Here is a 24,966-nt window from a genome sequence, read left to right on the forward strand (position 1 = left end):
AGACAGACAGACAGACTTGACTGCATTTTTATATGCAAAGATTACAACATCAATATTTTAGAACCTAAAGAGTGAATAGGGTAAGGGACCCATAATTCGCCCTGACCCCATTATTCGCCCACCCACTAATCAACGAATTGTTCACGGGGTTTGTCATTGAATTATGCCAAATAATAATTTGTTTTCAATCTCAGCTGTTTCTTTTTTATGTTTAAACACGGTTCTAAGAGTTGACACTATATTGCGAACAATGAAAAAAATAGGTGGGCGAATTTTGGGTACTCAAATAAAGTGGGCGAATTATGGGGTCGTTACCCTATACATTTATTGGATTGAAGCGTTCATGTAAATCTATTTTTACAAATAAAAAATTGAATGAGAAAGGCTGGGTCTGACCGCTAGGTGGATTAATTTAGGTTTTATTATTCAACTTTCAGTACATTCTATATTTGTTAAATGCAAAAGCTTCATTATTGACTTAGTGGCAACAATGAATTATAAGTCAGAAAAAAGACCACTTCGTCATTTTGTTAACCCCCCTACCTCCGTGCGTGGTCTTTCGTGGCCTTTGACAAACCCCCCGCCCCCCTCTTTATGACCATGTGGTTTAGGAACGGCCTCTTACCGTAAAAAACTAAAACAACAACAACAAGTTCAATTCAAATTTTTCGCTTTTTCATTTGATTACGGCCCGCAAACTCTTTTTAAAATTATCACAAGCCGTATGCACGTCTTCAATCAGCATTTCATTCCAGATTTTCACCAAACGGTTTTAAAAAGTGTCCAAAGTCACTTTTTACTTTTCACTTTTTACATGTTTTACTTCGCCCAGCTTTCCTAGCATATACTCCCAAATGCTGTAGTCCAATGAGTTCAAATCGGGCTATTTCGGGCGGGTAAATTTCGCTTACATCACTTCTAAACCGCCAATACCTTATGCGCTGGTGCTGAATTTTGTTTAAAGCAGAAAGTGTATTCTCTTAATTATTTCTTGGTATGGTTTTTAATGACGAATTTTAGATAGTACACTTTTTTAATTTTCACGCTTCAGTCGATTAATAGCAGTGGCAACTTCTCTCTGTTAGATATTGTTCCCCAACCCATCACTGCTGAAGCATTCTGAAATCGTTCCACTGCCCTTTTATCGGCTGGAATATCACGAAGACATGCTCCATATACACGATCATTCTACTCGTTGAAAACAGCATTCAACAGAAACAGTTTTTCATCTGAAAAAAATATGTTGTGAGCAGCTTGCGTCTTCAGTAGCAATCGAGATCTGGCAACCCTGACAACATTTTTGCTGGGAGATTCGTCAATATTTTGTTTCTTAAAAGCTTCATATACAAGGTCATTTTTGATAACTTTTTGCATAGAGCTATGACTCATGTTCATTTCACTAGCCATTTTCCTTACCAACATAACTGGATTTCACCGATTGTCCTGTACACGAATATTTTTTTCAAATTCAAATGTGAACTGCATGTTGCTTATTCCAGCAAAATACAAAATGTTGATTTGTTCTCTACTTGAATCCATTACAATTTACCTCTGAAAGTAATGAAATTATGCCTTTATCACTTATAAGTAAACTATAACCTTATGTCACAATTAAAACAAACACACCTGATTAACAGGGTACGCATCCCGATGCGACGAAGGCATTCAAATTTGTGTATCACTTTTACGGTGACACCCTGTATTGGAACAGGTATTAGAAAATGAACAAGATAAGTTCTGGAAATCAGACTACTTAGCTCGCACAACAACATCACAACTGAAGAACTGATCTGAAGAATAACAAAACTTGTCCTGGTAAACCATTTTTGAATAGAAAATATTTAAAATCCATATTTAAATAGAAATATTTTTTAATGTTTACTTCCCTTAAAATAATTTACGATGTTCTAAGCCTCAGTTGGTAACTGATTAACCTCTTAACGCTTCTTCGAAAACTTCCAACTCAACTGTGACTACTGGATTGAACCACACTATTGCGGAAGCACTGTTTGCATGTGCTGCATCTTTCCATTTGGCAGTCCAGTATATGTATTCGCAACACATCTCTCACTCTCCAGCTGAGCAGAACCGGTTCGCTCTGCTCTTCTCTCTGCTAGGTCCACAACCCAAGCAGAAAACCAGTGCAGAACATTTTCCTCGCGAAAGTGATCGTTGTTTTTGTTTACATCGCCAGTTTTCTTGCCAGTATACACGCTTTGATGATGCGCTCATCGAAGACATGCTTTTTGTCTGTGCGAAGTAGAAACGGTAAAAGAAAATAATCGGTACCTTTTCCTATGTGTCGTATGTATATAGTACTACGTCTTTTTCATCAGTGTTTTTGCCCGTTCTTTGTAGTAATTGGGCATCTTGGTATAACTGAATACTATTCTAAAGGATTCATGTTTTAAAATTAGGTAAATAAAAATTTCTAAAAACGTCTTACAGTTTGCGTAGTGGTTAGGAACGGAAATAATATTTCTTAATCAGGTTAGGCATTCCGAGTCAGTTTCTCCGACATGTTATCGTATAAAAAGGGTCATATTAAAGTTTGTATCCTAAATGGTGTCAATGACAATGACAAACTTAAATATGACCCTTTTCATACGATAACATGTCGAAGAAACTGACTCGGAATGCCCAACCTGATATAGAAGTAATACTTCCATGCCTTAACAACTGCGCAAACTGGAACTCGTTTTCGAAAATTGATTGTTAGCTAAACATATAAAGCTTATATTTTATAGAACTTATAGAGAACGTTGAGGTTATGTAATGTTTATAATAATGATGATATTCTAGAGAAAACTAAACAATGGCCTTAACAGTTAACTAATATTTTAACTTGTAGTAAGTGATTTCAACCTAAATGGACTAAAAATATTTGCAACTTTACGGAAATTTTTGTTAGTGAACATATTTTTTTCATCTGTGGAAAATACTTATTTATTATAACAAAATTTTCTATAAAGCGGGGGCCTAGTGTGGTTGGTAACGTCTCCGCCAACCACGCTCGACGCCTGGGTTCGAATCCCACCGCCGACATAGGTGTCGATGGTTGTGAGGTGGCGTGATCCACTCACAACCAACCCAATTGGTCTAGATTCAATTCTAGCCGACACCGGGAGATTTTCTGAAGCGAAAAATCTCTGGGATCACGCCTTGCATCGCATGAGGAAGTAAAGCCGTTGGCGCCGGTCCGTTAATAAACGGGTCGTGAGTTAGGGTCCTGGGTGTGGAGTCGCCTCCCTGGGCGTCGGTGATTGGCCACAACAGTGGCGGAGCTAGACCGACGGAACATAAGCGAGAATAAAAAAAAACAAATTTTCTGTCACCTCTCTAATGACTTTCTCTGATGCTCTGAGCTAAAACTTGTAAAATATCCTACATGAACCTAAAACATTTACAAATTGTGTAGCTATGCGGAATTACACAATTTCGTTTTCCAGAGTTTGATTTTATGAAATTTTATTTTCCAAAACTGGTGCTAAGTTTGGTTACAAACCCATAGCGCAGAACCATTATGAACGTATTTAAAAAATGTTTTAATTCAGTACATTATTTCCCATAGGAAAAAACTATACAGTAAACATTTCCCAACGAACGTAAATAACATTAAAAATGTCTTACAATGGAACTAAAAGTAAAAGTTTACGCCTGTAAAAACGTGAAAAAAGTATTGGAAAGACAAAAAGGTTAGCATGTTGGTTAGGATTTGAACATGTAAAAATGTAAAAGAGATAAAAAGTTCATGAAAGTGAAAAATGTAAATACTAAACTTGGTAAGTTCAAAAATAAAATGTAGTTATTCCAGTAACTCCAGCTAGTTTTTTATCCTGAATATATTGCAAAATCTGCTTTATAAAGCAAATTGTTTCGGCCACTTTCATATGGTGGTACCTTAATTTAACGTTTCCATGGCCTACTTGTTCCACTCCTTTGCAATGTTGAAGGCGGCATACAACAACATTTAGCGAGAAAGTTAAATGTTATTTATATTCAACACGCGATTCTTTGTGCTGAATTCATTGCGAGGTTTCTTGATTAAATCACGCTGATCGAATGGCATAAAATTGATGTCTTAGTGTACGACATCGAGAATTGGATTGTGTAAACTCACAGGACAGCCTGAGCGCAATTTAAATCTATATGATGCTGAATTTTTCTTTGAAAAGTGGTAACTTCACACGACACAATGCGATATTGCAAATTTCCAAACAACTACGGATGCTGTGTTCTGATGTAGACTTTTGCCGTGTGATGTTTATTTAGCACAAGGTCAGAGCAAACAGTTGACGTGCTTCGGATGTCAATGTTTGTATGAAAGCTAACGCTGCAAGTTACCACGTTTGTCGTATAATTCGGTTCAGCACGTTTTTATCACCATATTTCGTTTCGGTAATGAATTTCCCAAAAAAAATACTTCCTCGTTATGACGTTGCGATTTTTCTATCAACGAATCGTAATAGCCAAGGACGAAAGCGTCGAACAGGATGAGACTTTCACTGTGGGTCTCCCGAGTGTGCCACTCGCAATTCATACTCCAAACGGACAGGAATTATTGGCGAAAAAAGTATGACAAATTAAATCTTCCCGATGTCATCAGCGTTCCGCTACTCTTTACGAGCAAGATGTGCCGAGTAGGAGGGCAACTCTTAGTTCAGTAAAAATCACTATGGGTATTCATGTCGAGCTCGTAAACAAATACCCAGCCGTAAAAATACTCACCTTCATTGACGAGTAATGGAAGATACACAGTTTACGGCTGGGTATTCGTATACGAGCTCGATGTGAAGACCCCTACTATAAGATACCGGCCGTCTATTGAAATGTTTTGATAAAACATAGAGCACCCTAACCATACACCGAAAGCAACCAAATTTATGTCATCTCCTTCCGAACGTAGCAATGTTCAAATTCACCGCCCTCATCGTTTCGATAATATTTCTCCACTTCCACCAGGAAGTTCTTTTGTTTTTCTTCTCCGCTGTCAGCGCGTGCCGATGGAAAGCCATGGTTTCTCAACTCATTGCTTCGGTGATTTTATTACATTTCCGCTCTTTCCGGACCTATTATCATATACTTTATAACTTGATTGTGGCAATGTCTGCGCGAAAACGACGGCATCAAGGCGAGTGGTGGAAAGGGTGTAGGGAGTGTTGACTAAAGGCGGGAAAACGGCAACTCGTACTTAACATAAATTCCTGCCACAGCATCCTGTATAATCAAATCAAAAACAGTAAAAGCGTTAAGCCAACATCAGACAGATTTCATACGTTATTGGAATAAGGAACAACGGATTTGGGCCACATAATTCAAAGGGACGCTGTCTGTAGGGGTTCACAATGGGGTTGGGTGAAAAAAAAAAGTCGACCTGTTAATGTTACTTTTTCGGCACTCGTTATGCTGAATTAGTAAAATTCGAAGAATTCGTTTTAGCCTTGACTCAGACCAGTTTGTCAATACGACCAATTGATTTGTTAGACTGGCGATAGCAGCTCCCTGCTCGCTCGTAGATGTTCTCTGTCCCACTGCTTCCGGAATGATGATTGAACGTGATGACGGGTAATATCGGAAGAACCGAACTTGCGCTGCGAACGATGACGCCGCCGGTTCCATGCTGTGGCTAAAGGGAAAAGTTTCGTTTTTACGTTCTTACTGTGACGACTGCCGAAAGTAGGACAAAGTTCTGGGATAAACTTGAATTTGACTACGCGTTGGGGATATGCTGATTCGATTTCGAATTGAGGGAAATGTTGTTTTTGTCGTTTTGGTAGTGAATCTGTGCTACGTACATTTGTAATTTCATTTAGGGTTGTTTAAAGCGTGTAATGGAATGATTTTTTGGCTTGTTGTATCAGGCGGATTGGTTTGTTTATTTAGTTGTTCCGTGTAATGACATTGAAGCGACTTGCTCGCTGTTCGTAATAGCATAGACTAAAGAGACATAGATATCCAAGTAGGGCTTCGCTGCATATAATCTCAAGGCAACACTATGAACTTGCCATCTGTAGGCCGTTGGGTGAACTAAAGCATATCCACTCGGAAAAATATCATGGTACTCCTTATCATTTCAGTGGTGAGCTTGACCAGATTCTCACATTCAGAAAAATACCATGTTACTTTCAATCAGATTTGTACGGCGGTTTTCAATCGACTTTACAATGTAATCTAGATGATTTGCAATTTCAATTTATTACAAAAACAATGCAAAGAAACCTCGCGTAATTTTACAAATTAGCATGAGTCACAAAATGTAAAAATCTCATAGACACTCTCATCGAATTGTCGAAGGTGACAAAATGAAAAAAACAAAGCTTCACATTCACTTAAATTATTTTAGCATTGTTTATGTTGTACTTGACGTTCGTGAATTTTGACGAAATAAGTTATGCTATGCTTTGCTACTCGTTGTAAGTGAATTTTGAGGATATTAAGAGACGTATATAACAACGATTTTCAACGCAGTAATGTAAAACCTTAGTTAAAAATAGCGTTTAGCGGTATTCACCAAAATAAATATTGTATCGTTTTTAAATAGAACTTAAAAGGATGAGTGAAAATTCCCAAATTTGATTTTCTCAGTTCTTTGCAAATATTAATAAATCGATTTAAACATTCAAGCAAGGAATAGTGAAATTGCAACGGAAGCTACAAACCGAATAGGAGAACATCCTACAGCATTATTTGACGGCTGAGGCAGAATTATCAACCCAACCAGTTCCGCATAGGGATTAAAGCTGTTTAGTGGTTCTCAATCGACTATTAAAATTGGTACAAACAACAAATGAGTTATGCTAATGATGACTACACGCTCACTCTGGGCTACTCAGCAGCTGAGTTATATTTTAATCATTTTTTTCAGGTGTTCGAAGACGTCAAAAAATGAGTAGAATTAAATTGATCATGGCGGCAAATTTACTCAAAATTGGGTAACTGGTGCTTGCGTGTTGTTTTTGATAATTTTTTTTTTTGCAATTAAAAGCAAACAGCAAACCAAGCAAACCGTCTGAAAAAAGGAGGAAATAGAAATGTTTGAAATTAGTTGTTATCGGTAGGTAATTCATAATTTGAAATAATTGACTGCAACTAATGCCAATTTTTCTTTTTCACCAGGACTCGTTGGTTGGATATACGGCGAAAAAATTCAAAGATCTCCCGTGTCCCGGCGAACAAAAGTAAATTTCTTGAAATAAGCCTTTTTTGAAATAAAATTCATTAAAAATGCAAAATATAATAATATCGAGTGAATAATGATAATTTTTCCGAAATTCCCTCATTGAAGCTCAAAGTACTCATTTTGGAGTCGAAAATGAGTAACTTTTACGCATCGCTCATAAGGTATAATATGGGTAAAATTTACTCAATTTTTATAACATTCGGCGGTACTCAAAAATGAGTAAAACAACTTCTACTCTATTTTGAGTACATACGGTTTTAGCGAAACTGATTAGGTTTTGACTCAGTTTTGGGTTATTCAGAGTGAGCGTGTAGATCAAGATACCTGACTTCATACATTTTGCTCGCAACACCTTTATAACGGTGCCATCTGAATCTTTAAAACTGTGATTATTAGCAAAATCGATTTATAATGCTCAATCCGCTAGATGAAAACGAAAACAAGATGGTAATACCATATAAGGATATTGAAAATTAGATGACAGGACCATACAATGATATTGAAAAACATGCTTCACCTTTCACCGCCTTGTCATCACCAAATTAACAGTATACAAATTAGTTCAATTTTCGTTCACGCGCAGCGAAACTCGTGTCCGCTGCATACTGCAAGAGTAACGTATTGTGTACTAGTCATCTTTGGTTATGCTTAAAAACATATTGTTGAAACGACTATGAACGATTAGTCATACTATCTTCAAAATAAATAATTCATATCATGGTCATCTCATACATTGACATTTATTATAGTCCTGTTGTAATAAATTATTATCATTATCTAGACCATATAGATTAGTCTGTTAAAACACCGCACAAGTCTGACCAAGCCTAAAAGATAGCAATTACCTCAATATTTTTATGTGTGTGCTCATTAAATGTATTTCACCCAACCGCCATCATACTCGGAGGGGCGCCACATTTTTGTTTCCCGTATTGTTGGTTGAGTTGGATATCTATGTTTCAATAATCTAAGGTAATAGTTAGCTTGGCGGAAAGGGAAATGGTTTCTGTTTGCTTTCCTCATAGCAATATCTTATGCTCGGTTTATAGGTTCACTTTTCGAAGATTTATAATAGATGCGAAGCGAAGGCCTAATGTATTGGGTGATAGTCAGTTATATTGAGTGTATCGTGCAACAAGTAATAATCTCTTCAAAATTTAAAATAATAAACGGGAACGTTGATTGTTATCAGTTTTATTGTGCAGTTCAGTTAGAACTGTACAATTCGCTTGCGCAACACTTCCTGTTTCGACGCCATTTTGAACAAAATTAAGCATGCACAAATCAAACAAAAAATACCGGTATTAAGAAGAGGAGAGGGAGCTCTCATATATGTAAATTTTCTAATTTTTGTCTGAGCGTGATTGTTGTTGGATAAACTTTCCTCATTCTTAATTGTGACCCCTTATAGATATATATGATTGAATTTTTTGGTAGTAAATGTGCGGTACAGTAAATAACTGACAATATTTTTTATGGCCGAAGTTAATAAAAGTACATCCCTGAAGCTGATACAGGGAGTAAAAAACATCGCTAAGCCAAGTTTATTGGCAAAAACGCAAAGGTTGTTATTAGATTATAAAATCAGTCGTAAGCCATAGAAAGAAGAAATATTAAGTTATTGAATGTTTATTTCTGCAGTTTTTTTTTGTTGGGGAATTAGAATTACGTTGCCCATTGATGTGAACTTTTGTAATAAATCTCTGCTGTTAGAAAACATACCGTTTGTTTCATATATTTTACTACATTGCTAATCAGCAAGGTTGGCGAATGGTTGGACACGTGTCACTTGAGATCCTATTGTGGTCATTCACCTCTGTCCAGCAACTCCTATCCCAACCTCCACGTGGTGCCAACCGGGATACGAGTAACCTTAGCGGAGATCGGTCGTATGCTGACTGGGAAGGGGAAACGTACGCGACTGTTTCCCCATGTTAGGGGCGGCGTACAACAGCGTCTGATCCGGAGCGGGCGGCTGAATCATGAAACGCGGTGTCTCGCCAGCTATATCAAAGACGGCAGCCCCGTCGCGAGATTAGGTATCGCAGCCCTAGTAAGGCAGCATACTGAATAATAAATACTACGAACAATCTAGATATAAATACGGAACGGAATAATTGGCATGGAACTAGGCGAACGAAAAAGGACAACGATTATTGGAAACTCGGTACTTGGAATGTAAGGACTCTACTCGAACCGGCACGCGCAAGTATCCTGGCTAGAGAGCTGCGGAAGGTTGCAGCTATCCAAGAGGTGCGGTGGCCGAAATCGGGAGAACGCGAATTCCGAGCAGTAGATCCTATTGCGGACACTTAATTTAAGTACCACATCTACTATAGCGGCGGCGTGAAAGCAGAAAGAGGAGTCGGTTTCGTGCTAATTGGAAAACAGATGAAGCGTGTCATTAGATGGAGGCCGATCAATGACCGTATATGCGTGTTGAGAATTAAGGGCAAATTCTTCAACTACAGCCTAATAAATGTGTACGCACCGACCAACGAGAAACCCGATGACGAAAAGGAGGAGTTCTATGAGCTCCTGGAAAAGACATACAATGAGTGCCCAGGACACGATATAAAGATTGTCATCGGAGATGCAAATGCACAGGTCGGGCAAGAAGACTTCTTCCGCCCCGTAACTGGCAGGGAAAGCTTCCACTCTACTACGAACGACAATGGCCTGAGGCTTGTTAATTTCACTGAAGCTAGGGGGATGGCTATCTGTAGCACTTATTTTGCACGCCGGAACATACGTAAGCACACCTGGATGCACCCGAATGGAGAGCTTTGCTCTCAAATTGACCACGTTCTGATTGATAGACGGTACTTCTCGGACGTTACAGACGTGAGGTCGTTCAGAGGACCGAACGTTGACTCGGATCACTATCTCGTAGTAGCCAAAATCCGCGGCCGGCTGTCCAACGTGCTGAAATTCAAGGCAACGAGGAGGATGCAGTTGAACATCCAGCGGCTATCAACTGAAGGAGTTGCTGCAGAGTACTCGCAGAAAGTTGATGAACGGATTGAGGAAAGAGTTCAAGAAAACCTGAATGAACAGTGGAGGCACATCCACAGTTCGATCAGCACTACAGCGCGAGAAGTGTTGGGTACAACTGCGGCAGTTGCGCTCAATGAGTGGTTTGACGCTGAGTGCCAGCGAGTGACGGAAGAGAAGAACCGCGCCAGGGGTCACATGTTGGCCACGGCTGTGACTCGTCAGAGCATGTGTAGATATCGAGATGCAAGAGCCGCTTAAAAGAGACTCCATCGCCGGAAGAAACGACAGCATTGGGAGCGTATTCTTGCGGAGGCGGAAGGTTGCTTCTCCAGGCACGATGCGAGGAGCTTCTAAAAGAAGGTCAACGGAATCAGGAATCGAAACGGTTCAGCCCCTGTCATGTGCAACGATAGGGAGGGGAACCTGATAACCGATAAAACAGAGGTGGCCAGGCGTTGGAAGGAACACTTCAGTGTGCTGTTGAACGGTGAGGGAAACAGTGGAGTCGAAAGGAGCAGGATGAGAATGATGGTCAAGCTGTGGATCCACCATCCATGGACGAGGTGAAGAAAGCAATGAAAGAGCTGAGAAACTGCAAGGCAGCCGGAAAGGACGGCATTCCCGCCGAACTCTTCAAAGTCGGGAGCGAACAGCTGTATCGTGCCATCCATCGGATCATGCTAAGAGTGAGGTCTGATGAAGAATTGCCCTCGGACTGGTTGGAGGGTCTCATATGCCCGATCTACAAAAAAGGCCATCGCCTGGACTGTAGCAATTATCGGGGCATAACTCTTCTCAATACCGTGTACAAAATTCTCTCCCGCATCCTGTTCCACAGACTGAGGCCGTTGCAGGAGACCTTTGTTGGCGAGTACCAATGCGGTTTTCGAGGGGGACGCTCCACGACGGACCAAATGTTTACCTTGCGACAAATCCTCGATAAATTTCGAGAATACAACTTGCAGACGCACCATCTGTTCATAGACTTCAGGGCAGCGTACGATTCAGTCAAGAGAAATGAGTTGTGGCAGATTATGATTGAACATGGCTTCCCAACAAAGCTGATTAGGCTGATTCGTGCCACCCTTGAAGGTTCTACATCAAGCGTCAGGATAGCCGGTGAGATATCAGACTCGTTCGTGACGTTAGATGGTTTGAAGCAGGGTGACGGGCTGTCGAACTTATTGTTCAACATCGCATTGGAAGGTGCTATACGGAGGGCTGGTGTGCAGGGAAGCGGCACCATCATTACGAAGTCGCACATACTTCTCGGTTTTGCGGACGATATCGACATCATTGGTATCAACCGTAGAGCTGTGGAAGAGGCCTTCGGACCTCTCAGGAGGGAAGCTGCGAGATTAGGGCTCGTCATAAACTCTGCCAAAACGAAATACATGGTGGCTGGCAGAGTGCGTGGTAGTCCGTCGGAGGTTGGTGCTGCGGTGGTGCTAGATGGGGAAACATTTGAAGTAGTCGACGAATTTATTTACCTGGGAACATTAGTGACATGTGACAACAAGGTTAGCCGTGAGATAAAGAGGTGGATGGCAGCTGCAAACAGGGCCTTTTACGGACTACGTAACCAGCTAAGGTCCCGCAGTCTGCAAATCCGTACAAAACTTGCACTCTATAAAACACTGATTCTTCCGATGGCTCTCTACGGCCATGAATCATGGACGCTGAAAGAGGCTGATCGGCGAGCTCTTGGTGTTTTTGAGCGTAGGATTTTGCGTTCAATCCTTGGCGGCAAACTAGAAAATAGAGTTTGGCACAGACGCATGAACCATGAAGTGTACCAGGCGTACAAATCGGCGGATAGAGTCAAGCGGATAAAACACGGTAGGCTTCAGTGGGCTGGGCATGTAGCGAGAATGCCGGATGAGCGTCAAGCGAAGGCTATATTTAGCAAGAATCCCGATAGAGGTCGTCGACTTCGAGGTAGACCCCGCACTCGTTGGATGTGTGCTGTCGACGAGGATGCACGCGGAATATGTGTTAGGGGCGATTGGAGGATAGCAGCCCAAGACCGAGGGACCGAGGGCGACGTATTCTGGATTCGGCACTGGATCGATAATCGGTCTGTCGCCTTAAAAGTAAGTAAAGTAAGTAAGTAAGTAAGCTGATCAACAAAATTTACTCATTAAAAAATTGAGTGTGGTTGTTACCTCATTATTGATGAGCAGAGTTCAAGTTTTTCAAGCGTGAGGGTTAGCGAAAAATTATGTTTTATGCGATGTTTTTGTACACTTGGTGATGCACTTCTACTAAGAAAAAGCGAGGAGGTCCAAGGAAAACATCTGACTTTTGGTGATAAGAAGTGTGCAGATTTTGGAACATGCAACGTAAAATAATTTGTATTCAAAGCAACTAAACAACACAATAATAATTTACAGAATCAGCGTGTTGACAATGTTCATTGTTTTTCTTTTACATTTAAATAATGTGTTTCTTGGGTATAGAACCTTTACCACTAGTTTTATCTTTTCCAATATTGTGTTCTCACAAGCTTTGTTGCGTTATAAATGAGCAAACTTCAATTTTTTCTGATAGTGCGATATCACACGGTTCGGGTGTGCTAAGCGGCACTTCAGCTGGCGTACTAAGGTCGAGGGGTTATTGACAAATGGTTCATTGGAAGGCAGCACCACAACAAGCTACTTATATTGTTATCAGATTTGCTTTATGGGCTGAGTAACCACTGTGATGGCGCTGAATAACACGAAAGGCAAACTGTTGTTTATTTTTGTTTGCCTTCTCTGGTTTGGCTGCTCGGTTCGCGAGATTGTTACGTACTACTTAACCATGTTGAGATGCAGCATCGGTTGGCATCTTTGGTGTACGTCAGGTGCTACACCAATTATTTTCTTAATTTTAGCAAGAAATTTGAACGGATAATTTTTGTCGTTATACTTACTGATTTTCAATAAAAATCTTCATCTTTAATATTTCTTTACCTGTAAAGAGAGGAAATCTTAGATCAGTATTTTAATAAACACATAATTCAATAGAAGGTATTAAAGAAATTGAATTTACTATATGAAGAAAAATTTGTTCATCATTTATAGATTAATTGTTAAAAAATCATCGCCCAACGTGGGACCCGAACCCACGATCCTGAGATTAAGAGTCTCATACTCTACCGACTGAGCTGGGCTTATTGTTGCTTACTGTGTCCACCCAGTAGATGAATAAGGATAAGTAGCACCGTGCAAATTATTGCAGGTGCGCTAATTACATTGCTTGATTCTTGATTCAGTTTCTTGATTCGCAAACGTCGGAAGGGCATAACGATGAAATGAAAAAAGAATTGAATAACTAATTTTTCGAGTCGTAATAATAATAGCTTAGGCCGTGCAGATGTGAGAAAATAATCGAAACTGTACTAGCGCAGCTTAGTTATAGCGTTATCGATAGGAATCATTTTGCTTACTTAACAAGTGAAAAGTAGTGGTACCGATGACAATTTTTGGAACATTGTGTTCTTAAAAAGTTATTTTCATGTTATTTATGAACATATCGTGCACAATGCGGAAAATTTTCCCCACACTTGTATAATTTTTTCACACTCACTAACGCTTAAATAATGCAAATGAGTGTAGATTTTAATTGTGCTATTCACATGACATAGGACCTGATGGTAATCAGCAATTGTCACCCATCAACGACACTTCGTTTCAATCATTTGAAGGATTTTATGAGTGAATTAAATCGAGAAATGCTGACAGAGCAAAATAAAAAGGAAAAAAGAAAAATTAAAGCATTTCAGCATTTTGGAAAACATCCAGAATTGACCAAATACCACCTCATGCTTTTGAAATCGGAATGATGACAAAGACCTGAAAATGACTCCAGACGAACCGGAAGTCACCATCTTGAACATTTTGGGAAGTACTCGACCGTTGAGGTTGTTTCCTAGAAACCAGAAGTCGCCATTTTGGAATCCAAAATGACATCTGAAGTTTTTTTATGGTCTCAGGGCATCATCCCGATTACGGACATACTCATTTTGCCTGCTATTTGGCCATATTTTGTTGTTTTCCAGAAACCGGAAGTTTTAGAGTCTGGGTTCGTTTACCAGTCTCTGGGCATCATATTGATTATGGAAATACACATATTGGGAGGTATTCCACCATTTTGTTCTATAGAAACCGGAATTCGCCATCTTGGAATTCAAAATGGCGAAATTTTTCTATCTTTGGGCGTTATCCCGTTTTCGGAAACACCTATACTGGATGGTATTTAGCCTTGTTTTTTTGAAGCTCTAGAGAAATCTGTTCCGGAAGAAATATTTTGAAAGCATATCACCAATACCATTAAAATGATCTATGGAAGTAATTTTATGAGCTTTGAACCAATAATTGTAGGATTCTGTTGAACAATTAGAAAAGCATAAAATTTCTCAGTTTCGGAGCAAAGCCGCGGAAAACCGGATTTCCGAGAATAAGAGATGCTGAATTTTTTCCTGATTATAGAAATACCGCAAATCACAGCCGATAAGGGAACACTCGTATATTAAGTAACGCAGAATTTGGCAATTCTTAATACCTTAATAATTTGCATGGTGGCCTCACGCAGTGTAACACTCCGCTAAGTACCTCCCCTGTATTTACGTATTTACGAAGGGTACGGGACACGAGACATATGGACGCTAGGCATATCGATGTTAGGCATAGTATGCTAGGCATACAGACGCAAAGCTTAATGGATGTGATGCATAATGGATACGAGGCATACTGCCATATGGCATAACGGACGCAAGGCCGAATGGACGTGAAGCCGAATGGACGCGAGGCCAAATGGACGCAAGGCCAAATGGATGCGAGGCTGAATACGATATTGTATGATCGCATGAGATCCAATTATCATGACTATGTGTTCCGGATTTGCAACATACATTCCGCAGCAGAGTCTATTGAAAAATATGTTGCACCTTTGATGATTGACAAAAAGCGTCATTCAATGAATTCTATATCTAACTCAGATATTTTTGACGTGGGGTCACGTCTTTATTTACTATACTGGGATGCATTCTGTAAAATTGGAAATGAAACTGGCAATTGTTGTGTAAGATTTTAAACGTTAATAACAGCATAACCACATGATGGATAACAATAACCAATATGTTGTTGGAGATAAAATGTATAACAATTTTTTAATATGCTAGTTATCACTCTTATTCTATTGCCAAGCGGTAAAATTGTTAAAAAATTTCAATAACAAATTTACGCGAATAATGAACCAATTACATGCGAGCATTCCTAGAACAGACGACGTGAATGGACACCATCCGTTCCCTATGATATTCTCTGTATCAATATCGAAATAAAAATTGACAGAGTCTCCCCGTCCCAATAGGTCAATTTGTTTTTGCTTCCATGAGCCTAGACTAATATGATGTCTCGATGGTAAAAGTTTTCCAAAAAGTTTGAAACAATCCCCATTTCTGAACAATTTCTCAACCTGCTTTCAGAACCTAATAAAAACTGATATCTTGAAAGAAAACATGCCGGTAAAAGCAACAGTACCAGTGGAGTATAGAACCGCAGGTCTCTCGTCGTCTATGTTTGCAGCGGTACTCTTCTATTCATAAATTTCAGCGGTACACTTCTATTCGTACTGCAGCGGTACTATTGGTATTGCAGTGGTACACTTTTGTTCGTACTTTTTTATGCGTGCGAAAAACTGCAATGCTGCTGTTGATGGCGATTGAAAGTTTATCTCATAAATATGATTACCATAAATTACTCAACAAGAATTGTAAATTTTTGCAACGGATATTTATTTAACATTATCTTCGATATTCACTAAATAATCGTGACCGGGTAGTATCGAAAGAGTAAATTCCTAAATATATACATTTATAGAAGAGTAAGAGCCGGCGAATGCTTGTGAACTTTTTATTTATTTACTAAAATTCATTCAGAATCTCTTTTTTTACATTTCTAAATTGTTAGATGATATATTATTATTCTAAGCTTCGTAATACAGCGACATTGTAGGCAAATGAAAAAAAATGTCAAGCTAAGAACAAAAATGTAATAGTGGGTTGCTACGATTTTTTGCTGGAACTTGTTATTAATTTTGTTTAAAATATCTTCTTATGTTTGCCAATTAATGAACTTTTGTAATGGCTTCCATATTATTTCGAAAGTAAGATCCATATTTTAGATTTGATTTAATCAGAGTTAAATAAGACAAAACCATTCATTATGATAACGTAAGTATAATTGGAATTAGTTTTTTGAGGATATAGAGTTAATTCTGACTTTGACGCAATTCGAGAAATTCTCGGTGCATCTTCAAGAAGCACGATATGCTTGTACCTTGTCAAATACATGTTGTTTGCACACAAAAAATACTACAGGCATAATACGTCAGATATAAACGATATTCTTTTGAGTGTTGTTGAATATATTTCAAAAATTGATTTCCAAAAAAGGCTTAAAATAAAAATACGTACAGTCGCTGAGCAAACACATTGATTCTGTCTGCAGACTCTGTATATTTTGTAACAAAAAATCCCTAATTACAGTGTTCAGTTCCACGTCACCATTTCATACAACCCTAGGACTGTATACCTTGTAGTATTTTCTCTACGTATGTAGTTTAAGCGTAAATATATTCCTAAAGAGTTTACAGTCCCCCCACGATTATGGATCACTTAAGAAGATGTATGAATTCGAAAAATCATTTCTGACCAATTTTATTGTTTATAAGTAATCTATAAATGTTTTCAGTCACAGAAATATGTAATCTTTCACTTCATTCAGTATTTCTTTCCATGTTTTGTGCATATTTCTCAGAAAATATATTTATTTCATAACTCACCAGATACACAATTATGGATCACTTTTGAGAGCGGTTCTTATTATGAGACAATTCGCATCATATTATGGATCAGCATAATAGAAACAGCTTTTGGCAACGAATTTATTCAATAAACCTTATTCAAATTATGTAATTTGAAGAAATGACATATTCAAATCGTATTAAAGATCTCGCATGGCCTGGCCACATTTTATGTGGCTTTTGAGGTTGCAGTTAGATCGAGAGTCTAGGTCTGTCGCTCCCGAAGGTAGCAATGAACCATTGTATACGGTACATCATAACAGTTTCCCGCTTTACGTAGTCCCTCGTGCCTTGGAAATTATATATTTCAAAGGCTCAACACTGTTGAGCTTCCGTTTAGAGCTCAATAGAAGTTGAGAAGGTGTTTTAATTGATGAAAATCACATTTTAATCGGAGTGATCCATATTTATAGAGAACTATCTTGTCTCGGTCCATATTATGGAAACTTAGAAAATAACTAGTTTTTACAGAAAAATCGTTATCAACCATCAACATTTTGATGAATCGTGAAGAACTCACCTTGATCTTTGTGTATGAGTTATTTTTTGCACGAGAATTAGCGATTATATCACATATGAACCTTATGAATGATGAGTGTGCTACTTACGCTGATTGAGAAAGACGACAAATATTTTGATAGATTCTGGAAGACATTATTTCACGCTCATAAAAACAATTCAATCTAGGAATAAGAACGATGTTTTCTGGATTCAAAGCTAGCAAATATGGCATATTTTACTGCAAAAATGTTACAAGCCTTCGAACCGTTAGTTTAACTGAGTTAAATAACATGAGACACAAAAGTGATCCTTAATTATGGGAGTTCCATAATTGTGGGGGGAGTGTAGGTTAGGCATAATATTTTTTCAAATCATGCGGCGCAGACGCATAATCGAGGGCAAGGAAACGTGGCGGCACTAAGCTGCCGTGGTTTCCACAGTCCGTGCCGGCAGCCGACCCGCCGTCGGAAGCGGCGGCCTCTTGCACACAAACGACTGACCTACAGATTTGCTAGGTCTACTCAAACAGGGTTTCTTTCCCTTAGTTAAGTCCGAACGAGCGGTAGCGAGTAAGGACATCATTCGCTCGAACAGCGAGTCAGCCGAAGGCCGCGAGTGTATTGCTTTCTAAATGACATCCTGAAGCGAAATACATGTTATTTAAAGGGGCTGTGATGATGACGATAATACCGTGTTCCGCCTCACTTCCCATCGGCCTTGTGTCTATTCGGCCTTGCGTCCATTCGGCCTCGCGTCCATTCAGCTTCGCGTCCATTCGGCCTCGCGTCCATTCGGCCTTGCGTCCATTCGGCCTCGCGTCCATTCGGCCTCGCGTCCATTCGGCCTCGCGTCCATATGCCTCGTGCCCGTATGCCTGCCATCCATTATGACTAGCGTTCTATGCCTTGCGTCCGTATGCCTTCCGTCCGTATGATAAACGGGTTGTTCCCTAAGTGTAAATTATTTTAATTTGTGGAAATTTGATACAATATTTGACATTAAATATTTAGACTTTAGTCTTTTTTATCGAAAGATATAAAAAATTCGAAGTCATTATCAATAATTTGCACGGGGCCAGTTTGCTTCGAGAATATTGTTTCAGTTATTATAACACAAGTTTATATGTTTATTTTTATTTTTAATGTAAACGTATGAGCAATCTGGTAATGTTAAAAAAAATTAAGAAAAAACGATTAGTGGTTTTTTATCTATTTTTAGGTAAACATTTTAGTTTTCTCTAGAATACTAAGTTTTTTTTTAGATCAATATGCGAGAATTCATTGAAAATCGACTATGTTTTTGCTGAATTCTCCTTACTTTGTTGCTTGAACGTTAAGGCATCGAAAAAAACACTTTCAGCTATATTCCATTACTATGGTGATATTTGCGGATTTTTCAGTCAGAATTGATCGCTTTCGACCCATCATATTTAAGGGTGATTTTCATAGTAATGTCATCACATAGTTCATGTGATTTTGTTGCTTTTTTCAACGCTAGTTCGAGCAAACAAAAATTTTCCAGATGGTAATGAAGAATCTGTGGAGTTTAACGAAGAACTCTATTTGAATGAAAAGAGTATCCCATTTTTTCAGTTGTTCCATGGTCAACCTAACAAAATATATGAAAGTTGAAAACGACCCTCTAACGTAAGATCAATCGAATTTTCCCAAAGTCGGTCTACGGTTAATCAAAATGAACTCATCGACAAACTATCTATCTTTTTTTTCAAAACTGAACGTCTTTGGAAATAGTGTTCCTTGCAATTTTTTTTGGATTTACACTTGTTTTACTTTCTCTGCTTGGTTTATTATTTTCTGGTTGCTTAATTGTTTATTTACTTGATTTCTTACCATTTTTATTTCTAGTTTTGACATCATGTCAACCCTGACGCAATATTTTTTTTATTATCGTTGAATTAACAAAAAACCGAGAATGAGAGTTCAAAGCACACATTTTGCGCAATTATAAGTGGTAATTAGTGTCACGCCGATACACGCCGCCGCCGATATAAGCCAACGGCGTCACGCCGGCGCGCCGGTCGCCGCCGAGGTAAAATGTTTTCTACGCCGCCGCCGCCGATGATATGGTCGGCGCACAGGTCTAGTTAGAATGCTGCAAATTCATACAATGTTGCCAGTTTATTTCACTATTCTACTCCGAAAACCTTAAAGAAGTCCGCGTAAATGAATGCTTCTCAGTCATGATAAACGGGAAAACACTTAAAGTAAAATGAGCCAGCAATGGAACTTAATGAGTTTTGAAAACAAGTTAAATCATTGAAACTCAATTTTTGGACACAAGTGTATCTAAAATTCTTGAATGAAATAAGTATTTTTGATACTTTTGACTTTTCCAAGTTAATTACAACGACGAAAAGAAATTCAACCGAGATGGGCTCGTTGAATTTAATGGATATTGCCGTGATTTGAGAAAGGAAAAACCACATTTGTCCAATCGGAACGTTGGTTCTGAGTGGCGTAGCGATTAGCGAAATATTTTCCAGGATCCAGAGATTTAAATAAAATAATCCTGGGAATCGGGAACTTCGGGCAATTGAAATTTCCCGGGTATTCCATCCCAAGTAGGACGCTCTTATTAGCACCCCCGAACAATTAGGAGGATTTAGTTGGGATTGGGAGATGCATAGGGTGTTCTATATTATCTCCTCTAACGACTCCCAAAACGCGAATCGACGCCGCTATAAGCGTCACAGCCTAAGAACTGATACGTCTCATCCAGGCCCGTAGCTACCTAATGGGCTAGAGGGGGCTTAGCCCCCCCACGCGTTTGTTTTGCCCCTAGCGATTTTTTTCTAATTCGTATAAATAAATTGTATATTTAGGCCAAATATATTTTTTTTAAATTACTTCTTTAACAAAAAAGTGTCAGTGAAATGTCTGTACCCCACCACGCAAAGCAGAATAGCTACCGCTCTGGTCTGATCTCCAGGAGAAGTGGCCCAAACAGCGTCTGTTTCAGAGCGAGCGGCTGAAAATGAACTGCTGTATCCCACCAGATCAGCAGGATGTATGTATCGCGATAAGGTAGCATACCGAAACCTCTACTAATCACGAACAACGAAATTAAAAATACGGAACGGATCAATCGGCAAAGACCTAGCCTACGAAAACGGAAACAGAAAAAGGTAAACGAAATGAATGCTTGGAACGTCCGATCTCTCAATAAACTGGTGCGAGCCAACAAGTCAGCCTGAGAACTACAGCGACAGGGAGTCGAAATCGCAGCGATTCAGGAGGTTCGGTGGCCAAAGTCAGGAGAAAGGTAATTCCGTGCAGTAGACCCTTTTGCACATACTTCCTTCAAGTATGTACTACTACTACTACAGCGGCGAAACAGCAAAACGGGACAAATCTATGACGAGAGTCAAGGGATCATAGTACGCACATGTTTGGGAGAGATGAAGGGTTCCATACGGTCATTGGAAAACATAGCCTTCACGCGGTATTCCATGAAAACGGCATGAGGCTAATAAACTTTGCCGCGGCCAGAAGAATGGCCATATTCAGATAGGCACTTTTCGGATGTTGCTGATGTCAGGACTTATCGAGGTCAAAAAATTACCTCTGACCATTACCTTGTCGTTTGTAAGATCCGCGCGCGGTTGTCGAACGTATTGAAATCGCGCATAGAGAGGATGATGGTAGATGAATACGCCAGAGAGCTGGATCCACGTATCGCTGAACAACAAGAGGAACGAGCGGAAGATATATATAGACAGTGTATTTACGTATTTACGGGGCTATTGTAACTACAGAGGTGGTAGGTAGTAGGTGGTAGGGACCAGAAGAACCGTGCTAGGAGCCGCATGCGTCAGAACAGAGAATGAAACAGGGTTGCTCTGCTTACGGATAAACCAACGGTTGCAGCTAGGTGGTAGAAGCTTTTGAACGAACCGTCAAACCGTTTGAAAACCCGAAACCCGACCATCTCTACAACACAGGAGTAGGTTGAAGAGGCGATTAGTGAGCTGAAAAGTGGCAAGGATGGTATCCCCGCCGAAATTCTTAAAAGCGCGAGCGGCTATACCATGCGATCCACTAGATCATACTGCAGATCTGGAGGGATGCACAAACGCCGAACGACTGGTTTGAAGGCCTATATGCTCAATATACAAGAAGGGCCATCGACTGGATTGTTGCAACTATCGAGCCATTACGTTACTCAACTCCGCATACAAAGTACTCTCCTGTTTTCTGTTCTTCAGATTGTGATAGTTAACGTCGGCGAATATCAGGCTGGTTTTCAGCGCTCCACAACGGATCAAATTTTCACTTTTCGACCGATCCTCGATAAATTCCGGGAGTATAACTTGCAGACTCAGATCTGTTTGTAGTGTTTAGGGCGGTATATGATTCAGTGAAACGGAGCTGTGGTAGGTTATGTTGGAACAAGGTTTCCCGACGAAACTAATTAAGATAATTCATATGACGCTGGAGGAATTGAGATCTAATCATCCGGATTAGAGTGGCCATTTTTGCAACATCTTGCAATTTCGATGAACGCCGGGCGGGAAAAGTATTTTTTTTAAGGGTAGACACGAAATTATTGCAACACCTTCAATTGGAATCTAACTGTTTTCCTGTATGACGAAAATTACCCAAATTCCGAACTTTTTGTCTTCAAAGTATATTGTTTACAAGCTGTGAATTTGACAGTTGTGTTTTTGTTGAAATTTATTGCATGAAAAAATATTTGCTCCGATCATTGACCACAAAAGAGTTAACCCCTCTAGCCGCTAAAACTATCTCCAGCAGAGATTAAGGAAGCGGCCGTCGACTCCGTGGTTGGCCTCGCACTCGGTGGATGTGCTCGGTGAAAGAAAGCATCTGAGAACGGCTGCCCAAGACAGAAGAAGCTGGACATCGCTGATTCGTTCGGCCCTAGACGTCTTCGCGAAAATAATCACATTCCAGAAGCACAATACTATTTTTGCTATCAGCAAGAACACTGAGCAGTGGGTCAAGGATGAGAAACTTGATTTGCTGAATTGGCCGCTCGTTCTCCGTCTTTAAATTTTGTCGAAAACTTCTGAAAATCTCTGGTGCCTAGGACTTACCCCGGGTACAAGCAGTATTCGTTTTTTGATTCTGGAGGCTTGGCAAAATAGCCAGAAACCTGTGCTTCAAAATTTGGTGAACAGTTTGCAGAAACCGCATTTTTAAGGCTATGCGATGAAAAAGTTATAAATTGCGTGATTTGCATATAATTCTTTACAAACATGCATTTAATACTCTGACCAATAAACGTCATTATTTTCGCTGTAAGCCAGTGTTTAATGGTAGAACACATGCAACGGTTGAGCTGTTTGCATGATTTAAAAGCCTGGAATAATATAAATTTTTTGACGTTTTTATTAACGACAATGCGTCAATCATTTCAATCACGCACACTCATTGAATCGCACGCACAAAAAACATTACCGATTAGATGATGCAAGCTTAAATAATTCCGCCCAGCAACATTTTCTATAATTGCTCAATTTACGCCTTCGTTGTTGGAAAAATGTGTCTCCATGTGCGCTCACCGGTTGTGGGCTACCAGGAAGAGCATTTCGCTTATATAATCGCAACTGATCATGCCCATTTCGGGCGCTTTGACAGGTTTATAAATAACCTTTTACGCTTGGACACAAAAATGCAAACCATGTTCGACGGAACGCGAATACAACCAGTACGCGTATAATTTGTTTAATAATTCATTAGGCTTGGCCGCAAAGTTTATCGCGTTTGTCCATGTTTTTTGCGCCTCTTGTCCCGAGCTGACGTTGCTGGTGGCATACACGCACGGACATTGCAGAAAAAAGGGTCTTTTATTGCTTTATTAATTTCACATTAAATCTCGCAACTAAATGCCTCATCAGTTGCTGCGTGTCATGTTGCGAAGCAAGAGGAGAGTCTGGTACGATTTTTTTTTAAACTACAAACAAATCCACTGGCGTCGGTGGTGGCTCACCGCAATAATGGTTTCAACTCTTGAGTCGAGCCAATTGCTCGATGCCAGTTCAGATCGCAACAATTTGCAACATTTTCCACTGAAGCGTGCTTGGCGTTGTCGTCTTGCCAGAGCAGAATGTTGACGATAACCAATGAATTTAACAAGACTCATGGTGGTGAGCCCAGTGTTGGATTAGGCTTAAAAGAAGTATAAAAAAATCTGTTCTTAACCTAACAAACCACAGTGATTTTTGATTAGATTTCTGTAACGCTCGAAAATTTTGTTCGAAAAAAATATTCCATTAACTTAAGACGAAAATAGGTTCAGTCACATGTTCTATTGAACAACTGCACAACTCGTCTCATAACTGAAAAAAAAGTTGCGAAGGAACTGTTGCAGAAAAAACAAAGTTGAGGAGAAAAAAAGCGCTAAAAGGAAAAATGAATATGGAGAAAATCACGCTTGCTGTGATTTATCGCTTCCTACGCCAGTGCTGTACAAACTTGCGAGGCTTGTGCATGGGTATTGGGGATACATTCGAAGGATGAAAAAGAGCGATAGTTATTTATACAGCCATGCTTCTGTGTTCTCGTTAAACCAATTACGAACGCGGCTAATCAAACTATGTTTTCAATGCACAATGTTTTTGTGTCGTGTCTTCGGCAATGATGAAATGATTCAATTAAAATTGTTTTATATCGTTCGGTATGGCATACACAATGTTTTGCCTTTCATTTCAATATTTTTTACAATGATTAATTTGATCTAGAGTTATGGCGAATGAATTGAAACGTAGCCATTACGTTCTTATTTTCAACTAATGCCGACTTGATTAGTTGGTACCGCACCAAAACCTATCAAAGTCATCTTTTTCTCCCTCTGACGCACAGGACCGGTTTCTAGCACACCGGCGTATTCGACATTCCGAGCTCGGTTGAACCCTCTTCTAGAGTCTGTATACATATGAGGATCCGTTAAGAAAGCCTTCACTTTTCTTTTTGCCACCTTCTCCCGCACCTGCATGACCGGTTGATGATTCGCCAAATATGTTTGAACTTTACAGCAAATACAGAAAAATACGCGTGTCAAATGAAGCGATAAACTTTCCATGCCCGGCAATTCCCACGCACTACTCTACCGGTACCCCGTTTCCAAAAGGTTGACCAAATACGACTTGTTTACATTTACTACTACAAGCGGCCGTTGCTACGTCTCGTAGGCTCACGGGAGATCACCCATTCAGTTCCAGTTCAGCGCATTGCCAATGCGTACGGTTTAGTTATTTTTATGCTACAGCATATGGACGAATGATTATTCATGAACTCTACGCAGCGCGCGCCTTTGATTGAGCATTTGTATAGAAGGATCGATCACTCGAGAATGCCACTGCCGATGGGGTAAAATTAAGCTCATAGACAAATTGACCAAGGCAGCGCATTTTTTCACTGCCCCATGAATTTTTATAACAAATTGTAAAATCGTAT

At 39.6% G+C, this 24,966-nt stretch overlaps 1 protein-coding gene and 1 non-coding gene across 15 annotated transcripts in view; both read right to left on the bottom strand.

The window, feature by feature from the left end:
- Positions 1-24,966, bottom strand: part of LOC129718844 (monocarboxylate transporter 12-like) — a 473,704-nt gene that overhangs the window by 92,066 nt on the left and 356,672 nt on the right. The gene's annotated exons all lie outside the window — the stretch shown is intronic.
- Positions 13,263-13,331, bottom strand: Trnak-cuu (transfer RNA lysine (anticodon CUU)). The gene has a single exon. It is a non-coding gene; the product is annotated as a tRNA-Lys (tRNA).

This window comes from Wyeomyia smithii, chromosome 1 (assembly GCF_029784165.1).
Source record: "Wyeomyia smithii strain HCP4-BCI-WySm-NY-G18 chromosome 1, ASM2978416v1, whole genome shotgun sequence".
NCBI classification, from domain to species: domain Eukaryota; kingdom Metazoa; phylum Arthropoda; class Insecta; order Diptera; family Culicidae; genus Wyeomyia; species Wyeomyia smithii.